Genomic DNA, 23,447 nt, shown 5'->3' with positions numbered 1-23,447 from the left:
TTATTTATACTGAGAGAGAGAAAGCACTCGAATGTGGGTGGGGGAGGGGCAGAGAGAGAGGGAGAGAGAGAGAATCCCAAGCAGGCTCTGTGCTGCCATGAACCATGAGATCATGACCTGAGTCAAAACCAAAAGAATCAGATGCTTAACTGACTGAACCACTCAGGCACCCCCAGAGAAGTCTCTTAAAGCTAAAAGATCTAGGGACTGTGATGAGAAATTGGGCCAGTTGGCATGGAAATGATAAAGGTGAGGGATACAGTAGGGGTACCGATCATATTTGCTATAATTCTCAATATTCTAATCACCACTTGGCTGGCTAGAATCCCAGAACTGGCCACACTGGTTTCCTGCCTTGGTGGGGGCAAGATGAAGCTGTAAGTTTTCAGAGACCAGGGAGGCGTGTGAATACATCCATGGCTCCTTCCTTTTAGCCATCTTCCTCCCATGCCAAGATCACATCATGGCTACTTTCTTATATCCAGTGCTGCCTCATTTGCAGGATCCCTAGTCTGAATCTTAGTGCCTCTTCTCCCTCTCACAGATCTAGTGTGTAAATTCACCTAATGCAAAGTCTTCTTCTTTAGACATGTAGTCACTGGTGGAAGCCCTGTTGAGAGTAGGGTCTTTATATGTCAGGTTCACATTACATACAGTTCCTTAACTGTATATACCACACCCGGCCCATAGTAGGTGCTCCATATATATGTGTAAAATAGATGTGGAATGAATACAACTGTTGAGAATGTTCTATGTCCTAAGAACTATCATTAGAGAATAGAAATGAAAATAGGAATACAACATACTCTCTGCCTCAAATAACACTGAAAACTCAAATGCTTTACCAAGGCCATGAGGACACCACAAATGAATGAAGTTGAACACAGAAGTGAACAATAGTGAATGGTGAGAAATGTAGAAGGAAGAGAGCCTATTCCTACTTAGTGGAAGTCAAATGGAATGTAGGACTGTTGATTCAGTGCTTCCAGATCTTTACACACTAGAAAGGCCCAAAGAAATTGGTCTTTGGACAGATCCCACCTGAAGGATCCTAACATTGTGACCACAAGTTTATTTTATTTTATTTTTTAATGTTTATTTTTTAGAGAGAGGGTAGGGGGTTGGGGAGGGGCAGAAAGAATGGGAGGCACAGAATCTGAAGCAGGCTCCAGGCTCTGAGCTGTCAGCACAGAGCCCGATGCAGGGCTCGAACTCGCAAACCACAAGATCGTGACCTGAGCTGAACTCAGACCCTTAACCAACTGAGCCACCCAGGCGCCCCAATAAGTTTAAATGATCAAAGGGAAGGCTGATGGGAGGCTGGCAGACGGTAGTACTCATTTTATTCCCTTTGTCTACTCTCTCCTTTTCTTTCTTTGCTCACCCGCTCCCCTAGAGTAAACACCCTTATGAATCCCCAAGAGGCCAGTGTGTTCTACAGAGGCTAAGAAAGGGAAGAAGCGATGGCAGAGAGATTCCAAGGAAGGAAGGGGATCAATATACAATGATTTCTGAAGAAACAAGGAAGGCCAAAACCGAAATGTGGCAGGTAGAAAAGATGCCCCCTCTGCACCCACCTCCCTCTCTTTCCGCCATCTGGCCTCACTATGTGTGACCAACACCCATGACTTCACGGGAGCTCCCATTCTAGGGGCCAAGAAAGTTCCTTTTCCTCTTGTAGTTGAGGGATACAATTATCCAGCAACCCAAATGGTAATAAAGCATTTTCCCAAGGGGGTCTTAAACAAGAATACCGTTAATTCTGTACTCTTCAGTGTAAATTCTTGACTTTGTATCTTTGAGGCAATGTATTCTGAGGTCTAAAGGCACAATTTTACACTATTCATAAAGAGAGGCATGTAGCACATGAGGCTGTCAATAAAATAGGAAAGAATACCTACTCTGATAAAGACTATTGCATTTTGGAGGGGGAAGCAGAGTTCAAGAGAGTGCTCACACCTGAGGACTAAGCTGGAAACTGGATTATAATTGGGAATTGTTTCCTAAAATGGCCCAGATATGCCTAATAGAGATGGTAGATACAGATGGCAAACAAAAGAACCTGAAAGAGGAGAGTGTTAATCTGGAAACAGATGAATGGCTGGTGTTTATAAAACAGTGGGAGCGGGAACAGTAAAAAGCAAAGGTGAATGAAAAATTAGGTTGCTTGAAACCAGGTTGTTTGGCAGATTCCAGGTCAAAAAATAAAAACCTGAACGCTACTGTTTTTGTTTCCATTCACTGCCCAGACTGCTATGTCAAATGTCTCCTTCCCATTGGGAGTCAGGTTCCATAACTATCTGCACGCTTTTCATTAATGTACGCCTATTTTTATGTAGTTCAAAATGCTCATCCCATATACTAATTAAGGCTTTCTTTCCACCAAAGCTTCTATGCCTATGGCTCAAGAGACATGAATTGGGGAGGGTGGATGTCTGTGTTTTTACTCTTCCTGCTCCTGCCTGACAGGGGCATGGGGCAGGGCTGGGCAGGCTGCTCTGGGATCTCCGTACTTGCTCTCTTCTAGGCTTTAGCATTTCTGCCATGAAGAGACAGAAGTGAGGGTGAAGGAAAGGGACAAGTCCCTCTTAGTTACCGGCTGCTATAATAATCCTCTTTGGGATCATTAAAGCTTCCCTGGATAACAGTGACTGACAGCTGATGCTCTTGTGTGTCAGGTGTCCCAGTGCTGGCCACCTAGGGGACACGAGTGCACTTTCCTGGAGTCTTTAAAGGACACCCTCCCTGGGCAATTCCCTGCCCTAGGGGGGTGCATGCAACTGTGCTTCTTCTTTCACTCACCTCAACTCAATCTCCGTTGATAAGCCCCATATCACCTGCTGCTGTCGTCCCCTAGTCTGACAGGACACTCTTGGGGACACCAGCAAAGCAGCTTGACTGCAACTACTTCCTGCTCTATCATTTAGTTCATAAAAAAACAAAAACAAACAAACAAAAAAATCCCCAAATCCTAGTCTTTGCCAGACCAAACAGTGGGAGGGCAGGCTACCCATGCCCTATCTCCTTCCAGTTACTTCTCACCAAATACTTTTGCTCCTGTAGAGTAGGCACAAGGCTGATCAACAAATTCCTTTTCTGAATGGATGTATTAAGCTCCACTTCTTAGAAACATCCTCAATTTCTGTGACTTCTTGTCTTAGAGTCTCCCCTTCACCTCTCCCTTGAGGAGAAGAGAAGAAACAGTGCTATCTACAAAAAAAATAGTGGCATATAGTTTGATGGAAGGCAGTGTGAGAGATGCTGGTGAGGAGAAAAATGGGCTATCAGGTTGTCTAAAAACGCAGCAAGATGTATCTTACTGGTGAAAATGGGTTTGTCCAGCAAGAAAGAAATTACAAAAGGCTTTCCCTCCAGTCTCCTCTGCCATTGCCCCTTGGCTTTCTATCTGCGCCCTTATGTAACTATATGTGTGCATGTCTTCATACCCTAGACTTTTATGTCTCATTTGAATAAAAAGCTTCTAGGCATTCCGGTGATAAGGCAATTCCATACCAAATTCCAGGATTTCTTCTGATTCATAGCATTTTGGCAACTGCATTATGGAAGAGGAGATCTGGCTATCGTTCAGCAATAAGGGGAAAGAAACACTGCCAAGCCTCTGGAAGTCCTAAATTCAAAAGGCCAGGTGTTTGATATAGGGAAGCAATGGGAAGGAAGTAGTAATGTGAGTACAGACTCCAGCAAGGTAAATAGGTTCCCAACATGTCTGGCAGTTCCTGATCTGGTTTCAGATGGAGGAATTTAATAAGCTTTAGGGTCTTAAAACCTGCGTGACAAACAGAATACCAAAAGTGGCACAGTGGAAAGCCTTTTAGAACTGAAGTCATAGGATGGGGGCATAAATCTCAGGTCTGCTACTTACTAGTTTTGTGAATCGGAGCAAGCCAACTGACCTGCCGGAGTTTCCCCACTGGCAAAAGAGTGGTAACAATACCCATACAACAGAGTTAACAGCAAGATTTGACGAGGTAACAAAATAAAGCACCTAGGAAAGTGGCCAGGGCCACCATGTACGGCTCTGGAGTCTTTGCACTATACAAGTGTCCAGCCAAGCAAATGAGCAGGGGTTGAAAGAGCATCCAAGCTCTGCTAGTTAAGCCACTGACCCAGCACAGGTCTATAATAGACAGGAGCAAGGGGCAAATTTTCCTCCACCTCTGACACAACCTACCAAGACTTGTATCAGGGGACTCTATCTTCCCACAGCTGGCACCTCTTTCTAATTTTCACAATGCCTGCAACGCTTGGATAGCCACTAGATGAATAAATAAATGGAAGGCAGTGTCTTGTTACTGGGGCATGGCTTAGGCTAATCTTTCTACAGAGGATAGCTCTCAATAAATCCACAAGAGCAGGCTCCAAATGAATGAACTGGTCCAAGTCAAGGACCATCTGCAACTAGATCAGCATTTTTCAATGTATACCTTGTGCTACTGTAGAAAAGAGTTTGTATTTTATAGCTGTGACACCAAAGTCACAAGCAATAGAGGGAAGAATTTAAAAATGGGACTTCGTCACAACTAAAAACATTCATGGTGCCGAAGGACACCATCAAGAAGGTGAAAAGACAACCCAGAAAATATAGGACACAATTTTTTCAAATCATATATCTGAGAAGAAACTTTGATCTAGAAGAGATATAGAACTGTTCCAACTCAATAACGAAAAGACAACCTAATTTTTAAAAATGAACAAAGTGTATAAATGCGCATTTCTCCAAAGAGGATATACAAATAAGCAGTAAACACATGAAAGGTGCTCAATGTCATTAGCCATCTGGAAAATACAATTCAAAACCACGATGAGAGAGATACCACTTCACACCCACTAAGATGGCTACAATCAAATTTTTTTTTATGTTTATTTATTTTTGAGACAGGGATTGACAGAGTATGAACGGGGGAGGGTCAGAGAGAGAGGGAGACACAGAATCTGAAACAGGCTCCAGGCTCTGAGCTGCCAGCACAGAGCCCGACGCGGGGCTCGAACTCACAGACTGCGAGATCATGACCTGAGCCGAAGTCGGATGCTTAACCGACTGAGCCACCCAGGCGCCCCAAGATGGCTAGAATCAAAATGTCAGATAACAACAAACGTTGGTGAGAATACGCAGAGTTTTAGAAACCTATACACTGTTGGTGGGAATGTAAGATGGTGCAGCCACTTTGGAAAATGGTCTGGTAGTTTCTCAAAGTTACCCATTTGCCCTAGCAATTCCACTCTTAGATATATATCTGAGAGAAATGAAAACATATGTCAACATAAAAACGTGCACACAGATGTTCCTAGTAGCACTGTTCTGAAAATGGGAACAACTTTTATGTCTATCAGCTGATGAAAGAATAAACAAATTATGGTATATCCATGCAAGGGAATATTATTCAGCAATAAAAAGGAGTGAAGTACCGAGACATGCTACAACATTGATGAACCTGACACAAAAGACCACATAAGAGAAAAAAGCCTGACACAAAAGACCACATATTGTATGAATCCACTTATATGAAATGTCCAGAAAAGGCAAATCTATAGAAACAGAAGGTAGATTAATAGGGCTACCTAGGGCTGTGGGGTATGGCCTAGGAGTAAGGGGATATGGGGTTGACTGCTAATGGGTGTGGTATTTCTTTTTGTGGTCATAAAAATGGTCTGGATTATGTTAGTGTTGGTGGATGCATAACTCTGTGAATATAATAAAAAGCATGTAACATAAATGGGTGAATTGTATGGTATGCGAATTATTATCTCAAAGGTGTTACCAAAGAAATGTAAATGTATATTTAAAAAAACTTACTGGTGATGCTTGTAAAAATGCAGATGACTGAGCCCTTCCTCACACTTACTAAATTAGAATTTTCTGTGACTGAAACCCAGGAATGTGTAATATAAAAAAGTCCACTAGTCATAGGCAGTAAGTTTGTTGACCACATGACCACTTATGTCATATGAATTAATTGTATTATATTTTTTGTTACAGTTTCTACTGGGAGATTTTTCCTTGTAATAAGTGTGGCATTTGAAGTTCAACAGCTGAGAAATAGTTTGGATAAGACAAAACTCTCTTTTCAGTGTTAATACTTACAGGCAACAAAGTGGAAGAATCTATCTTTTCAGTTTTCCCACTTGGGTGCTCAATGATAAAAATTAAAGGTAGTAAAAATGAAAACCAAGTAAAATTTTGTAATTCATGGTAGAAATTTCCACCATCAATACCATCAACCAAATAAAGACAAGAAGACTGGAAAGTTTCTAAAACTTGGGGGATCTAGTTTCTATTTGCCCCTTTGCCACCAACTACTGGGATGAGATTTCATCATTCATATCTCCAACCCTGGCCATTCCTCTGACAGTGTTTACTAAATCTGAATAAAAGTTTGAGATGAAGGTTATTATTTCAACTGCATGACACAATTAATGTTAAAAAGATAAATATTCCTATTCAAGATATTTTTGCTCTTGGATTGAATAACTGTCTTTATATTTGTACAGAATGTTGGTATTTACAAAGTTACAAAGTTAGTATTCACCAGACACTTAATCCTGGAACAATCACTGTGCAGTATATGTGGAAGATTATAATAGGCCTCTGACAGAGACTTCTAGTTGTTCCCCAAGTTGGAAATGTACCCAGCGTTTGTTTTCATTAGATATTGTAAGACATCAGATATGGAAATGATCATCATGAAGGAAGTAGTCTGCATTCACAGATCTCTAGAAATAGATGGATTGCATGTCACAAAGGGCCACACGGAGAAGGACAGGAACAGTCAGGAGCCAGGAGTGAAAGCAGAGCATGGCCCAAAGTCTATTATTAGATTTTATTTTATTTTATTTTATTTTATTTTATTTTATTTTGTTTTATTTTATTTTATTTTATGCGTGGCAAGTTATGGGCGAGACAGGGTAGCTACACTGAAAACTTTAGGATTGGATAGTTTGAATAGTTTTGGCAGTCTTTGGGCTACAGAGATGGTCTCTAGTGGTCTGGTACCTGGCCCTGGGGAGTTCTGGGCGGGTATTGGCTTGTTGTATGAGCTTGATAAAGGAGTTGGTTGGGGGTGTGGGCTCTGGATTGGTGGGTTTGTATATCAACAGCACACTCCCAGGAGAGTTGTTCGCCATTTCTAAGAATTAGCTAGCTCCAGGAAGGTAGTCTCTTGATTAAGGCTCTAAATGTCAGTGCATCAGGAATATAGAAAATAAGGAAATATAATCAATATACTTCCCCCAACTACATGTCTGCTCACTATGTCACATGTCTGTCCTAGAATGCTTGAATCATCACTACTGGAAAAATGACAACATTTCCCAGATTCTCCTGCAGGCAGGAAAGACCACATGATTCATTTCTTGCCAATAAGACAGGGGAGGAAATGATGTGAACAACTTCTAGGACATGTCCTTCAAGGATGGCAACATGGTCCCTCTTCCCTTCTTCCCTCATCCTGCTGCCTAAAATGTCAATGTGCAGGTGGCTTTCTTGGATCATGTGTATAAGGGCAACAGCAGAGGGATGGCAGAAAAGCAAGAGAGAGGGAGTACTCACGGGCACTGAATGTTTGCCATGCCAATGTTGACCTGTTGATCTGCTTACATTTAATCAGATTGTTTTATGAGAGAGAAATAAACTTATGGCTTGTTAAGTCACTCTAATTTTGAGCCTCTGTTACAAAGAGAAGACCTATATCTTAACTGACAGAGCTGAGCTATTGTGTAGAGTTGTGCAAGCATCTTTCGCACTGCACGGTGGACAGCCTCTGTTCTGTCCATGGCAGCCATGAATGTGTACCATTTCTCAGATGAGGACACGGAGTGTCAAGTAGGTTAGGACATCCTTTTAGTAAATCATAGTAAATCTGAAGCCCTACAAGGATTATAGAACCCAAGGGAGATAATACACCAGTTTTACTATAAAATGAAATACAATAATACATCAACATTCTCAGGCAAAAGATAAAAAAAATGTTAAGTACCCACATTCAATATTTGCTTACTTAGAAATGAACGTAAGAGATTTAAACAAAAATAGAATTGGAGAGAATTCTGCTGAATGTTGTTCAACATGCTCAGAGGAATAGGATATCTCTTTAAATTCAAAAGCCAAAGTGACAGGCTGTGCGTAGGGGCAGTTATAATGCCTGTGTGTGTGGGTCTATCATTTGCATGCATTACGATGGAAATTGAGCATCCATATTTTACTTACATGTGCCAGTGAAGTGATTGCACTTCCCAGATCCCTTTGTACACATAATTACTTGATTTGTGAGCCAAATGTGCGGTTTAAGGATGGAAATAGGTACACAGCAACTCCATTTGGAAGGTCCAATTTTGACTTAAATGACTAGAAACTTTTTTTTTTTAATGAAAGAAAGATTAGATATAGGATTTAAATTTAGTTTGTTTAAAACACTTGATATTTAGGGATTCATTTTTTTTGAAGGGTTCACTTCAAATTAAAATTGCACTTAAATTGGGAGATATAGTTAAGTGATGATTGAGATAATTAATCTGTAAGAAGAAAACAATCAGAAAGTATTATTTTATCAGTAGGCTATACATATATCAGCTCTGCAGCTTTAAGAAAAATAGTGTCACTATTTTATATTTAAATGATTCGCAAAAACATCCTGCAATTATCTGCCAGTTGTTCTAAAACACACGTCATAATACTAGCAATTGCAAAACTGAATTTTGTCTCCACACATCTAAGAGATACTTTTCTAAAAACACCCCGGGATTTATAGTTTAATATTCTCAAAAGTTTTCCACTTCCTTGAAAAGTCAATTTTTTTCCTTTTGTGCAAGTATGTTCCATAGGAAATGGAATAGTCTTTTAAAAAATTTTTTAATGTTTCATTTATTTTTGAGAGAGAGAGAGAGAAAGAGTGTGAGCAGGGGAGGGGCAGAGAGAGCCGGGAGACACAGAGTAGGAAGCAGGCTCCAAGCTCTGAGTTGTCAGCACAGAGCCCTATGAGGGCTTGAACCTGAGCTGAAGTTGTACATTTACGGATGGAGCCACCCAGGTGCCCCGGAAACGGAATAGTCTTATAGCAAGCATTCTTTACTGATTTAGAAGTTTCCCTACCCATACCTATTGCTGTATTAATTAATATAAACAAAACATTACACTATCTACTATATCCCAAGTTGTAATTAGTAGAAGTGCAGGAGGACTTGGGGCCTCAGGCAAAGATCCCTGGGGGTGCTGGACTCCCTTGGCTGCCGGTGGCTGGCATGGGGCAGTGCTGGTAGCCATCTTGAAATAATAGTTTTAGAACAATTTTAACCTAAAATGCTGGGTAAAGTTACACTCAAAAAGTTTGCAGCCAATAGTAGTTTCTAAATTGAGTAGGACAACCACCGTTAAATTTTAAAAAGGATGTTGTCGTTGGTTAAAGTAAATGCACAGTGCTGGCATTAATTTTTAACTTCTATTTTGGTGACAAATCTAATCATTATACTATCCCCCTGTTATGGAAACCAAAATATTTTGCTTCCAGGGTAGTATTGGTCCAAAAGATACCATAATCTCAGATGAACTCTAAATTTCTCTATTTCATTTTCCAAATACGATTATACTAGTAATAAAAATAATAATGACAACAACAAAAATAATAGTCATAATAGCCACCAATCATTGAGCACCTAATGTAGGCCAGGCATATCTTCATGATAACTTTGAAAAGGAGGTATTAGTATTCTAGTTTCACAGAAAAGTAAAATTCAGAGAGGAAGGACAGTACCTCAAGCAGCCATTGCTACTTTTCCATGTACCACATACCTTCTATGTCTCTATATAATCATATATTCCCATGATAGGCTGCAACTGAATTTCCAAAGAATATTGTAACTTTCCCAGGAAGTTGTTACTATTTAGATAGGGGCCCTTTTATTACTACTATTTTCTTTCTTCTTTACTAAACTGAAGCTGAACAGAACAAGAACTGCCCTGCTCCCACCCTCCTTAAAAAAAAAAAAAAAGAAAAAAAAAAAGGGAGGGAGGGGGAAGTGTGTGGCAAAACTACTTACCACATTTGTGTGGCCTCGGACTTAGAAAAGCGCTCTGTAAATCCTTGCCATCCCGGACATTCTGATAAATTCAGTTCTGGGGACATATTATTTTTATTTTGATAATTTGTCTTCAACCTCATTCCGTTTTACGCAAGAACACAGAGAAATCAATTGGTGTTTTGTTTCATTGCTTTTATTCCATTAAATGCTTCCTTTTACCTCCCCCTCCCCCTCCCCCCCACCATGCTTCAAACTTAACAACATGATAGCATCAGCCTTGGGTATTAGCCCTCACAGATAGTAATGTTCTTGAAATAAGTTCAGTGGGACGTTTTGTAATAACGTTACCCATGTTCTCAGACTCCTATCAGTCTCAGAGGTAGTCATAATAAACACAAAGTGAAACCTCAAAATCTTGAGGAAATTCTGGCCTTAAAAAAAAAAACTGTCTTTGGAGGTCTCTCTAAAGTTAACGTAATGTTTACAAATTGGGTCAATAATCTATAAAAACAAAAACAGCAATCATTTGAGAAGATAACTGAGAAACCCCTGTTTATATGGTACTAAAAAATACAAACCTAAAATTTTCCAACAAAAGCAAGGCAGTGATTTCATAAGAATAGGACTCCGGAAGGGGAAACTGGTCAGTAAAAGTTTTGGCATTTCAAGTGCTCCATTTCCTTAAATAAAGAGAAATTGGGATTTTGAAAACCGGTTTTGTGGCATTTTCATGAAAGTCTAAAGTTTGTAAAGCATGTTTAATGAACATCAGTTCATTTGTTAAAATAGCTTTGAGGCAGTCTTGTTGCCATGTAAAATCTAGTCCTGACTCCAAGTGTTTTCATCCTACTGATATAGCACTTAGAGATACCATGCACTTAGCAATCCTAGGTCACACATCGTGACCTGAAGTGTATATCACAGAGAGCCTCCTCAAGTTCATCTATTTTTGTTACCTCTTGGCCACAAAGCACAACGTGTTTCAGTTTTAATTATTTCTGGAAATTACCATAGCCTGATGAGCTCATAATGAACACTTTGCACATTCCAGAAATTTCCAACTCAAATACTGATGATTTTCCTTACAACAAATCATCTTAAAAGTTAATTCCCCTGTGGCTTCTACCTTTGAAAACATCTGCTCTTTTAGAACATCTTCTTGCCTTCATATTTTTCATTTCTGTAACTTGCAAACTTCTTTCCCTGTCTCCCACCTTTGTTTATCTAGAAAAAAAGGACCAACATTTCAAGACGTGGATTAAATGCACAGTAGTCCATGAAGGTTTTCTGAAGTGACTCCCCTGCTTAGACCCCAACCCCTGCTCCAGCTGCCTGTCAAAACAGCTACTGTAAATTGTGTGCCCTTGCACTGTTACATGTATCCCAGAATTGCTACAATTCATGGACTCCATGAGACTTCACAGGGGCCATGTTTGTACTTGTATCCCAGTTTCTGGAGCAGTGCTTGACGCCTACATATCCTGAAACTTATTAGGTGAAAATGAATGATGAGAAAGAACAAGGCTGGTTTAGATTTTTAGATACTTTTGTTTCCTTCTCAGTCCTCACAATGAAGTAAAATCATTAGTGCACCTATTTTGTCATCATTGAAAAATGAGCCACGGAACCAGGGAGCTGAAATAGCAAGGGACTGCCTGGGTTTGAAACGTGGCTTCACTGGTTTCCTGGCTAAATAAACTTAGAAAAGTAAGTTCATTCATTCTTCTCCCCAAAAAGAATTCCTGTGTCCATTCATGTGTAAAATAGGTATTGTAACACTGTTTACACCTCACAGGATTCTTGGGAGGACTAGAGGATGTCAGATGCACAGGAGGCTTTGCCCAAGGCCCTGAGGTGCAATCAGCTCTTATACGTGACAAATAATTAGGCTAGTGTCTCATAAACTATTTGCTATTTATTTATTTTGGGGCGAGCACAAGCTGGGGAGGAGCACAGAGAGGGGGACAGAGGATCCGAAGCAGGCTGCAGGCTAACAGGCTGACAGCAGTGAGCCTTATGTGGGGTTGGAACTCACCAACTGTGAGATCATGATCTGAGCTGAAGTTGGAGGCTCAAATAACTGAGCCATCCAGGAGCCCCTCTAGCTAAAAAAAAATTGTCACTTTGTGGTGTCTTCTCCTTCTCCTGCTCCTCTTCTCCCCCCAGCATCTTTATTGAGATACGAGTGACACATAATAATGTGTCCAGAGTTGGAAGATGAAAAAAATTCTGGTGATGGTTGTGACAAACAACATGAACGTACTTAATGTCACTGAACTGTACAGTTAAAAATGATCAAAATGGTAAATTTTCCATCATGTATCTTTTACCACAATATCAAACATTTAAAACATACTTTAAAATGACACACAATAAACTTCACATATTAAAAGTGTACAATATTTTTGGCTACTTTTGACATATGCATACACCTGTGACACCACTGCCCCAGGAAAAACAATGAACATATTCATCATCTCCAAAATATTCCTTGTGTCACTGTGTCATCTGCCTGTCCTCCACCTCTGCCCCCACTCACAGCCAACCACTGATATTCTTTCTATCAGTAATCTATAGATTACTATATATTTTCAGGGTGCCTGGGTGGCTCAGTGGCTTAAGCATCTGACTTCAGCTCAGGTCATGATCTCACGGTTCATGAGTTTGAGCTCCACGTTGGGCTCTGTGCTGACAGCTCACAGCCTGGAGCCTGTGTCAGATTCTGTGTCTCTCTCTTCTGTCCCTCTCTCAAAAATAAATAAATACACATTTAAAAAATTAAATAAAAAAATATGGGTTTTCCAGAATTTTATATAAGGGGAGTATGTACTGTATTTAGTCTGGCTTCTTTCTCTGAGATTTATCCATGCTGTTGTAAGTATCAACAGATTATTCCTTTTAATTGTTGAGTAGAATTCTGTTGTATGTATTTTATCAGTGTGTTATCCATTCATCTCTTGATGGACATTTGGTTGGTGTCCAGTTTTTTAGCCATTGCAAATAAAGATGCTATGAGTAGTCACATACAAATCTAAGGACACATGCTTTCATTCTATTGGGCAAATAAAAGGACTGGATCTCATGGCATGCGTATGTTTAACTTCTTAAAGAAACTGTTAAATTGTCCAGAGTCACTGAGCCCTTTATATGACCACCAGCAGTGACTGAGAGCTTCAGTTCATCCATGGCTTGGACATATGGCACTATGGCCTGGAAACTTTCTTGGCAGTAAATTGGGACAATGGTGGGGCTCACCTTGTTTATTTCCTGTCAGGTATCTCTTATGTTTTCTCACCTGACTTCCAGTTACTTTAAAGCCATTGTTTAATACACTTTGTCCAATTTTCCAGTAATTTCTGGTAAGGGGATAGATCTAGACTCTTTCATTCTACCTTGGTCACAAGTGTAACTCTTACATGCCTTCATTCTTATGATGTGAACACTTTAAATTACCAAGGAAACTAAGAAAGAAGCGACCATTAAATGAAATGACAGTCATATCTCATGCTTTCGAATATTTCAGGTTATAGTGGATGCCAAATAATTAGTCTATTATTTATATTGTGTGACATTTGGATTTGGATCTTTATTATCAAGTAGGTTGAACATAAGAAAATGCAATTTCTCACCAATTTATCTAGGGAGAAGAGGAGCAAAAGGGATATATCACTCTATCTTGGCCAGTTAGTTGCTTTTATGCTATTTCATACTAGCATCAGAAAAGAAAAAGGACTATGGAGTTGCTCAGTTCTGAACCTGATCAACTGTAAGAACGTAATAAATGAAGACTGTTATTGATTTGGTTTGGGTAGCTCAGGAACACAGTTATACATCAGCTGAACTGCAAGAGATACTTCTAAGGAATGTTCACTTATCCTACTTTATCTCTCCTATGGCTGATCAGGCAATTCTCATCAAATAGGTTTTGTAAAGAACCCACTTGCCTTAGGTGCTCTGGTGGCTGATGAATAGATACCACATTATGCTTTGCATTTTTTCTGGTGTCAACAGAACACTTCATCTGTTAAGAGAATATTTCCTGGCTTTGGGGAGTTAGTCTAAGCTAAATGCAGCCCTCCAATGAACCAAAAGGAACGTCAGCCCCTGAGACACTTGATCTGAGTCACTGGTTATTATTTCAGGGGAAGTCAGAGACAGGAGAGGTCGTGAGCTTCTGGATATGAAGCGTTCTAATTAGTGCACATTTTAGGATCCGGTTCCCTCATGTAACCCTTCCATCTTTGATTTGTTTAGAATGAAGGCCAATTTAGATGAGAAAACTATTGTAGACTCCAGGTGGAATAGCTGACATGTATACATTGAGGTGGTGGGGGTGGAAAGTGACAAACCTTCAGGAGAAGTGAAATGGTTCCCAGAAGGTTGAGTAATCTTTGGGGGAGCCTCTCACAGGTGGTGAGTGTCCCGAGGCAAAGAGGAGGCCCTGACTACTAGGTGTTCGTTGGTAATAAATCCCTTCAATGAAGGTTCAGACTGGGGATGGCAATGGGGAAGTAAAATACTGTCACTATGTATAAAAGGGCTGCAAATAAATGCACCCGCTTTTCAAGAGCTTCAAACATTAACTTTTTTTGGTGCCAGAAGCCCTGAAGTGAGGCAAAACAAAAACAGTGGTAAAGAGTAAAGGGTGAGAAAGAACAGAAAGCTTAAGTGGTATAGGCTGAAGTCTTTAACAACTACGAAGTCAATGTTCTACCATAATTTTTGAAAAATCATTTTTACCTTTTCTCCCCAGTTTTTGGATAGTGGCAAAATGCAGATAACATAAAGTACACTATTTTAAATAACCATTTTTAAGTGTACAGCCCAGTGATATTCAGTACATTCGTACTGTTGTGCAAACATCACCACCACCCATCTCCAGAGCTCTTTTCATATTGAAAAAATGAAATTCAATAGCCATTAAACACTAACTCCTCATTCCCCTGTCCCCTCAGCCCCTGGCAACCATCATTTCACTTTCTGTCTCAATAGTTTCGACTATTCCATGCACTTTACAGAGTGAAATGTCTGTCTTTCTGTCAGTACCACGCTGTTTTGATTACTATAGCCTTGTGGTAAGCTTTGAAATCAGAAAGTATGAGTTCTCCAGCTTTGTTCTTTTTCAGTATTTTTTGGCTATTCTAGGTTCCTTGAGATTTTTCTCTTTCTGTAAAAAACATCATTGGGATTTTGAGAGAAGTTGCATTAAATCTACAGATCACTTTGGCTAGCACGACCACTGTAACAATATTAAATCTTCTGTGTCTTCTTTAATTATTTCAGCAATGTTTTGTCATTTTTATTGCACGAGTCCTTCACCTTCTTGGCTATATTAATTCCTAAGTATTTTACTCTTTCTAATGCTATGGTAAATATAATTGTTTTCTTAACTTTGAAGAAGTTCCAATTTAAGGAGAAAACATTAGAGCAAAATAGTTACGGTCAAAATTTAAAGGTAAGTCAGTATTATAATGTGTATCTGAGAATCCTTTCTTAAAATAAAAAAAAAAATGAACACAACTACATGATAGACATTCTATAAATCACAGACATTGATAAAGTATGTAATAACAACATGACTGAACAGCTTTAAATGGTTTTATATTTTCTTAATCACAGTGGTCATATATATGTATAAGCCCTACTAACTACTGAGACTAGATGAGCCATAGATACCCTCCAATATCTCTGTAATCCACAAATTGGCTACCATTATTATATATGGTGTCTGACAAAGTCAGGAAACATAAGGGAAATTTTTGTTTGAACAGTCAATATTTACATTTTCAAATGAAATGCATAATATTTTGTCTTCAACCTCTAGCCAATTTGTCAGGTGCAATATCTCTAAATGTTTATTTATTTTTGCAAGAGACAGAGTGCAAGCAGGGGAGGGGCAGAGAGGGAGGGAGACACAGAATCTGAAGCAGGCTCCAGGCTCTGAGCTGTCAGCACAGAGCCCAACGCGGGGCTCAAACTCACCAACTGGGAGACCATGACCTGAGCCGAAGTCGGTTGCTTAACTGACTGAGCCACCCAGGAGCCCCTCAGGTGCAGTATCTCTAAATTTAAACAATAGTTCCTATTGCTAATCTGTAAAAGAAGTCTCCATACACTATTCTCTCTAGATCTCCAGACTCAAGGATATTGAAAGATCTGGAAATCCTTCAGCTGAATGCACATATATATACACACACACCTACGTACAATAGCCCTACCCAAGAAGGTTTTATCTCAATTAACCTAGCATTTCCCAAACTTAACATCTTGATGGTAAGCTCCCTGAGGTCATAGACAGTGTATCTCTAGCACCTATTAAAGTACCTGACACACAGAGATGTCAACCCAGATCAGGTGAATGAATGAATGAATGAATGAATGAATGAATAAAGTTTGGGAAACCAATAACTAAACCTGTTTGGTGCTTCCATAGGCCAGAGATCATAAAAAATGTAATTCCAAAGTTAAATCTGTTTTGACACCTGAAACAATCCAGTAACACTATCACTATCCTTTGTAGCCTTTAAGGTCTGGTGTAAGTCTCACTACTTCTAAGACTCTTTCTCTTATTACTGCAGTCGTCATCAATCTTCTTCTCTGAAATTTTATAGCACTTTTAGTCTTTACCACATAATTTATACCCTATCTTGTAGAATTCACTATGGCATGTTTGATTTATGGCTATTTGACTTCTGGCTATGCACATTTCTGGTGCTCTGTGAATTATAACTCTCATACGATAATAAGCATGCAGCACACCAATAAACCTCTTATTATTAATAACTATTGTACAATTAATAACTTTACAGCCCTTTATATCAATAAGGTTCATTTAAAACTATTGTCTCATTTGATTTCACAATGGTGGTGCAGTGGATATTAGTGCAATTATTCCCTTTTTGTAGATGGTGCAACTAAGAACCGAAGAAGTTAAATAATGTTTCAGTGATTAGATATTTGTTAGATTATGGACTAAACCCAGCATCTATGACATCCAAAGCCCATTTATTTGCCTCCCTGTCTGTTTTCTGACTGAAAACAGAAGTAAGCCTTGCTCTGACATTCAGAATACATACAATTCTCCAGTCTTTCTGCCCTTCACAACTTTTATCCCAGAAACTAGTTTCTAGACAATCAGTGATTCAAGAGGCTGAAAGGAGAGAGAGAAAGAAAGAGGAAGTAGAGAGAAGTCCAAGGGAAGTAAAGAAAGGAAAAGATACTAAGAAGTACAGACCCAGACTGGAAGACTCTAGGCCTATCTGGCCAGCAGATGTGTTTTGTTTGGCCACCACAGAGCGTTTTTTAAAAGAGTGAGTTCATTGCCAACTTTTAAAATGGCAAGTGTTCTCATCTATATTTCTGGCTTCTCTTGAAAATATGAAATGAAAGGCAGATTAGTCTCAAATTTCTGCATGGTGATAATTTGCTCGAGCTGAGTAGTGGCTGCTCCGTCAAGACAGAGAGTGCACCTTCCAGTCCCAACCCTGTCTCTGGTTTAACTCCAGGTAGCATCACTCTTCCAGCCTCTCCAGGGACTTGCAGCTGTTTCTTCTGCATAAAGAAATACAATGGGCTTTATTTTATGCCCGTCTCTGACTTTCTATAGATATCTTCAGCTTTAATTTATTTATTTTAATTACCCACATCCTGATCAGAGGGATACCTGAAGTCACACGCTTTCTTAGCCAAATAAATTCATGCATTGAACAAATATTTACTGAGTGCCTACTATGTACCCAGAATTGCTTAGGAATCAATTTCATTAATTCAAAGTCATACCTTAGGTTTCCTCTGAGATGACTAATGATTACAAACAATTACTACCTGGTAATGAGTCAGTCTTATGGCTAAAATACAAACACTTTTAATTATGCATATTCAGGATCAAGTTTTGACAATGATTTGGCCATCAAATCCAAGCATAGCTTTAAGGATTCTAAAACAATCAAGTAACACTGGAGTAGTTCAAGGTGCCCCAAAGGATTGGTTTGGATATTCTAAAGATTTGTGATTTTGTTTCTGAACTGTGCTACATGTAAGAAAAACAACACAAGTTTTTAATTGGGTTTGCCTCAAGAAGCCAGACAGACTTTGGTTTGAAGACAACAGATGAACCAAAGCTTATTCCCTAATTCCTTGATGTGTTACCTAAAACTTTGAATAAATGGAAAGGTGAGAGCAAAGCAGATACACAGGGATAAATGTCTCTAAATCTTATTTTCATCCCCAGACATCTCTTCAAAGCTGCTATCACACTCTATGTAGAAACTCTGCTGAATTTAATTAATCCTATATGGCTCTACCTTTAATTTCTGATTTATTACAGGAAAGGAAGGCAAGAAACTATGGTAAGTAAGATGAGACCATCAAAAAGATCTCATGTAGGGGCGCCTGGGTGGCTCAGTCGGTTGAGTGTCCGACTTCGGCTCAGGTCATGATCTCACAGCTCATGAGTTCGAGCCCCGCGTTGGGCTCTGTGCTGACAGCTCGGAGCCTGGAGCCTGCTTCGGATTCTGTGTCTCCCTCTCTCTCTGCCCTTAACCCACTCACATTCTGTCTCTGTCTCTCTCAAAAAAGACATCCAAAAAAAAATTAAAAAAAAAAAGACCTCATGTAACTAATCACCCTGTGTATTTGTATCTTGTGGCTGCCATAACCAGTTAATAGAAACACAATAGTTTAGAACAACAGAAACTTATCTTCCGAGTTACGGACTAGAAGTCTACACCCAGAAGTCAAGGTGTTGGCAATGCCACTCTCCTTCTGAAAGCTCTAGTGGAGAACATCCCTTGCCCCTCCCAAATTCTTATGGTTCTAGGGGTTCCTTGGTTTATGGCTACAAAATTCAAATATCTGCTTCTGTCTTCACATGACCTTTTCCTTTGTGTCTGTGTCTCTTCCTCTGTCTCTTAAAAAGACACTTGTCATGAGATTATCAGAGTAAACCAGGATAATCTCATTTTAAAACCATTAACTTAATTACATGTTCAAAGACCCTTTTTTCTAAATAAGGTCACATTCATAGGTTCCAGGGGTTAAGATATGGACATATTTGTTTTTGTCTGTTCACTGTTTGGACTGACTATACTATGTTTGAGCTCTTGATGAACCTTTTAGAAACATTTATACCATACAGAAGTACTATTAAACTCAATTCAATGTAATGCTCATGGTTAATTCTATAAAGGGCTTAGCATCAAGTCCTTGGTCAACAACACAAGCTTTAATTACACCATTATTTCTATAGAAAAAATTAGATGTGATTTATGACATGCCTGCTTATCTGTTTCTTGTAAATATTTAAATGTAAGTTTTGCCAAACAATGTGAGCTCTGAGAATACAAGAATTGTGCCTTATATTTATTTCTATTTTCTACTCAACACTGAAGATAGTCTAATGTATATAGATAGATATTTATTATATGCTTATTGATTAGTACGTTAATTTGAAATTAGTCTTTGTGGTCTCTGTAGAGATTTTGCTAAGGGTATGAATGTACTGGAGGAACAAGGACAGCTTCTGTATGACAGAATATTTTCCTTGGGGTCAGGGGGAAGCATGATCAAGGCTAGCTCTAGGTGTATAATTTCATTTTTTCCCCAATGGGTCCTTCTTATTTGGCTGTTTGCATCGACCTACATACCAGCTTCCAGAAGGTACAGGTAAGAAGAGCAAGCCTATAAAGTCTGTTCAAGAGCAGAGATACAAGAGTATGGCCTAGAAATCTTGACAGAATCCTTCGAATGATTTAGTTAGGACTGAGGCTCTACAGAACTGGCACTGGGAAATATGTCTATAGAACTCAGGGAGAGTGTATTAGTATTTTAGTTGGAACTGCTCTGAACAACTTTCTTGGAAGGAAGGAAAAAAGGAAGGGAGGAAGGAGGGAGGGTTGGAGAGAACTTGTGTGAATAGATATTAGGATCAATAGAAGAGTTATTTTTAGGTTCAGAGAATTTCAAAAGTTTTTTTAGACATAGTAAGAGATTTCAGAGAAAGACTAATTAAAAGTCTGTAGAGAAGTGAAGAAATTTTGCACTGGGTTGGAAGGGTAGCAAACAGAAATTAAAATATCAGAATGTCATGAGCTGGCTAGAGGTACTTAGTAGCAGAGAAAAACTGATGAAAAAGGAAAAAAATAAATGATTGTGGAGAAGGCTGGAGAAATATAGTGCCTCAGTGTTGCAATTACTAAAGGAATAGCTGGCCAATCTGGGGTTGCTGGAAGGAATCATTAGTGCTGGTTAAATGAATAAATTCTTGCACTAGAATAATAAAGTACCTTAGAGGCATCAGAAGTTGGGCTGAAGATTTGCAGCAATCCTCTTGATATTTCATTCATTAACCCAGAATATCTTCTCCTAAGCTTCTTTGAACTTCCATTGACAGAACATAGGGACATTTTTTTCCACATTGGAGAAAGAAAACCTACTACAATCATATCCTTTTGTTCATTTTAAGTAGAGGTCTCTTAGATTTCCTTAAGCTCAGTAAAAACATTATCCAGGCGAAGATTCCACTTTACACGGAAATAACTACTAATCCAAAGCCCTAGATTAGCGTCTAAATGGTTTTCCTTTAAACTAGGAAAATTGTAAAACTCTGAACATTTGGTGAGGAACTGGATGAAAGGCTGGGCTCTCTAGACAGTTGTGCTTGGGAGACATGTGAACTCTACTATCCCTTTTCTGTCTGTCTAGCCAAGGCGTCTCTGAATGCTCAAGGATTGTTTTCAAACCAGATTGATAAGAGGCTAAAAAGACCCAGTCTAAGTTTGCTGGACCTTATCTTTTTCTCCTTAAAATGCCTACTGCATTGTGAATGTGAAACACAACTAGGTAAAAATGAAATCAAACGTGGTCAAAATAAACATGTTTTCCCTTACCAAGATGAATATTACTGTGATTTTTTAGTAGCAGAAGCAATGACAAAGTTGAGATGTGCGTCAGGTGGACGAAGGAGAAAATATGGGTAAGACCCATGGGCTACAGAGAGAGAACAAAGCTCCCTCTTGCTCCAGAGGGGAGGGCACTGCCTAGGGACATGTCCACTAGGTGGCGATTCATCTCTTATATTCATCCTAAAATTGAAGGCCTGACCTGCTAAACATTATAATGGGCGTGAGAAAGGAAAATATGGATCATTTACTTTAAAAATCACTTTTCTCTGAAAATCAGTTTTGAATAACGGTGAGAACTATCCAGATACCTCTTTTAGGGTGAAACTTGAGTCCTACCATTTTGGAAGATTTCATAATCAAGGTTCTGAGTATTAGAGTTGAAGAACTTTGAAGCCGAAAGCAATCTTAGAAGTCATCCCAACAATTATCCTTGCTTTGCAAATGAAAACACCGAGGACCAAAAATATCAAATCATTTGCCTAAGATTACAGTATTACACAGTAAGAAAACCAGAATTAGACTCTATATCACTTGAGTCATCCTGGTCCAGGTTAAAAGCCTTTGTCAATAAAGGTGCCTATATGTCTGTTAAATTCTACGCACAGTCCTAGATTCTAGGGATGCAAAAATAGCACTCGTCTTCAATCACCCCTTATAGTATGGTTGGAGAAACAAAGAATTGAATAGGCAATAGCAATGCAGAGTGCATTAAATAAGGGCTGGTGATGGTGTCTGCCTGGTTCCAGAGCAGAATGTGTCATAGGACAAAGAAGCACAGGACCTATGAAAAGAGAGGCAACACTGAGTGTTTGGGAGAGGAGGTGACTTCAGAAGCTGGCTAGGGACTCTAACAAAGGCAAAGGTTAGGTATCACAAGCCAGTGGTTTGATGAGAAGTAAGACACATAGTGCCAGCAGTTAACCACAGGCGGTGCCATAACCCCTAGCTCCAGGACCCACGTGGGAGTCAGGTTGTCTCACAAATCACAAGCCCAGGCAAGTGGGTAGAGACCAGAAGATAGGCAGGATGCAGTAAGCCAGAGGGCCAGGCAAAGTAAAGTGAGGAAAACACCTTGATAAGGAAGCTGAACAGCAGTTGATCAGATAACAGAGTAAGGATACAAGAATCTGGTGTGCAAGTCGATTTTGTACTAGTCAAGAAGCTTCTGATACACATTTTTCTGGGACAAGAAAAAGTTCCAAGACATGAGCAGCTCAGAATCTGTTGGCAAGTTCTACACAAGTAGAACTCCATTCATTCTTTCTGTTTCTCTTGATAAAGCTATACAGAGAGAGATTCCATTTACTCACCTGGCAAGTGCACCCAGCCATGGCATTATTCTCATCAAAAGCTTAACGAAACCAGTATGCAAGATCTCAAAAACTCATGCCCATCTTAAAACATATTTAGGAAGGCTGATGAAAGGGAGAGGAGGGAAGGTATTAGATAGAGTAGGTACCTGGCCCCTTTTGAAAAGAAACTGTCTTGGAGTCCATTTATGGAGAATCTCTAGCTGTGCAAAACTTACCACATACATGCGGCCAGAAACAGTTTCCAGTCGAGAGGAAGCACTGGGTCCTGGGAAAGACAGAAGCAAAACCATGGAGTAAATTGTGTGTGAGGAAGACAAGTTCTTCCTTTATCCCAGAAAATGAATGCCAACTCAGGCCAAGAGTAACCCACTCCTGCACACATTGTGCCTGTAGATGTTGCAATATTTGCCTGTTTTCTCTTTCAGGGAATGAGCTTTTCAGACTCCAAAGAGATGCCCCAAAGAGATGTTCAGTCTCAAATCTGAACAGTGTAAACATGGTGAAGCAAGGCACCACTAGGGCAAAACAGAATTTTCTGTTGGATGCTGACTATATTCATTATCTCTAACTTTTGTCTTGAAATGTTTCACTCAAACCAAATATAAATCTTGGCTGGTTGTTGGTTTGAATTTACCAGGACTGTTCAAATGTGTCTGGAATATGCCATTTACTTAGAATATTAATTTCTGAAGATATGATTTACTATGTCCTTATCCTCCAAAAACACTATGGGATTATTTTATTATTATTATTAAGTTTATTTATTGATTTTGAGAGCGAGAACACAAATGGGGGAGGGGCAGAGAGAAGGAGAGACAGAATTCCAAGAAGGCTCTATGCCATCAGGACAGAGTCCGATGCGGGGCTCAAACTCACAAACTGTGAGATCATGACCTGAGCCAAGATCAAGAATTGGACGTTTAACTGACTGAGACACCCAGGTGCCCCTGGGATCATTTTAATGAATAACTCAATATGTCATGGGTCTTGGGAAGGGCTCATGTGTTGCTGACCCTTCTAAATTTTTTTTAATGTTTATTTATTTTTTTGAGGGAGACAGAGACAGAATGTGAGTGGGTTAGGGGCAGAGAGAGAGAGGGAGACACAGAATTTGAAGCAGGCTCCAGGCTCCAAGCCATCAGCACAGAGCCCAGTGCGGGGCTCGAACTCACAGAGCTGTGAGATCATGACCTGAGCTGAA

At 39.5% G+C, this 23,447-nt stretch overlaps 1 long non-coding RNA gene across 2 annotated transcripts in view; it reads right to left on the bottom strand.

The window, feature by feature from the left end:
• LOC124518687 (uncharacterized) overlaps positions 1–22,520 on the bottom strand; it is a 29,756-nt gene extending 7,236 nt beyond the window's left edge. Inside the window, exon 1 of one of the 2 annotated variants that reach the window (XR_006963735.1) lies at positions 22,462–22,520. This is a non-coding gene — a long non-coding RNA (uncharacterized LOC124518687). Of the gene's footprint in view, positions 1–10,050; positions 10,109–22,461 lie in introns of those variants that run through there. The other variant, XR_006963733.1, reaches the window with a different exon arrangement.
• Between the last annotated feature and the right edge of the window lie 927 nt (positions 22,521–23,447).

This window comes from Lynx rufus, unplaced genomic scaffold (genome assembly GCF_022079265.1).
Source record: "Lynx rufus isolate CCGP_SWC_20201006 ecotype Redwood Valley unplaced genomic scaffold, mLynRuf1.p SCAF_1, whole genome shotgun sequence".
Classification (NCBI taxonomy): Eukaryota; Metazoa; Chordata; class Mammalia; order Carnivora; family Felidae; genus Lynx; species Lynx rufus.
The sequence above is the reverse complement of the archived record's forward strand: the minus strand, read 5'-3'. Positions and strand labels throughout refer to the sequence as shown.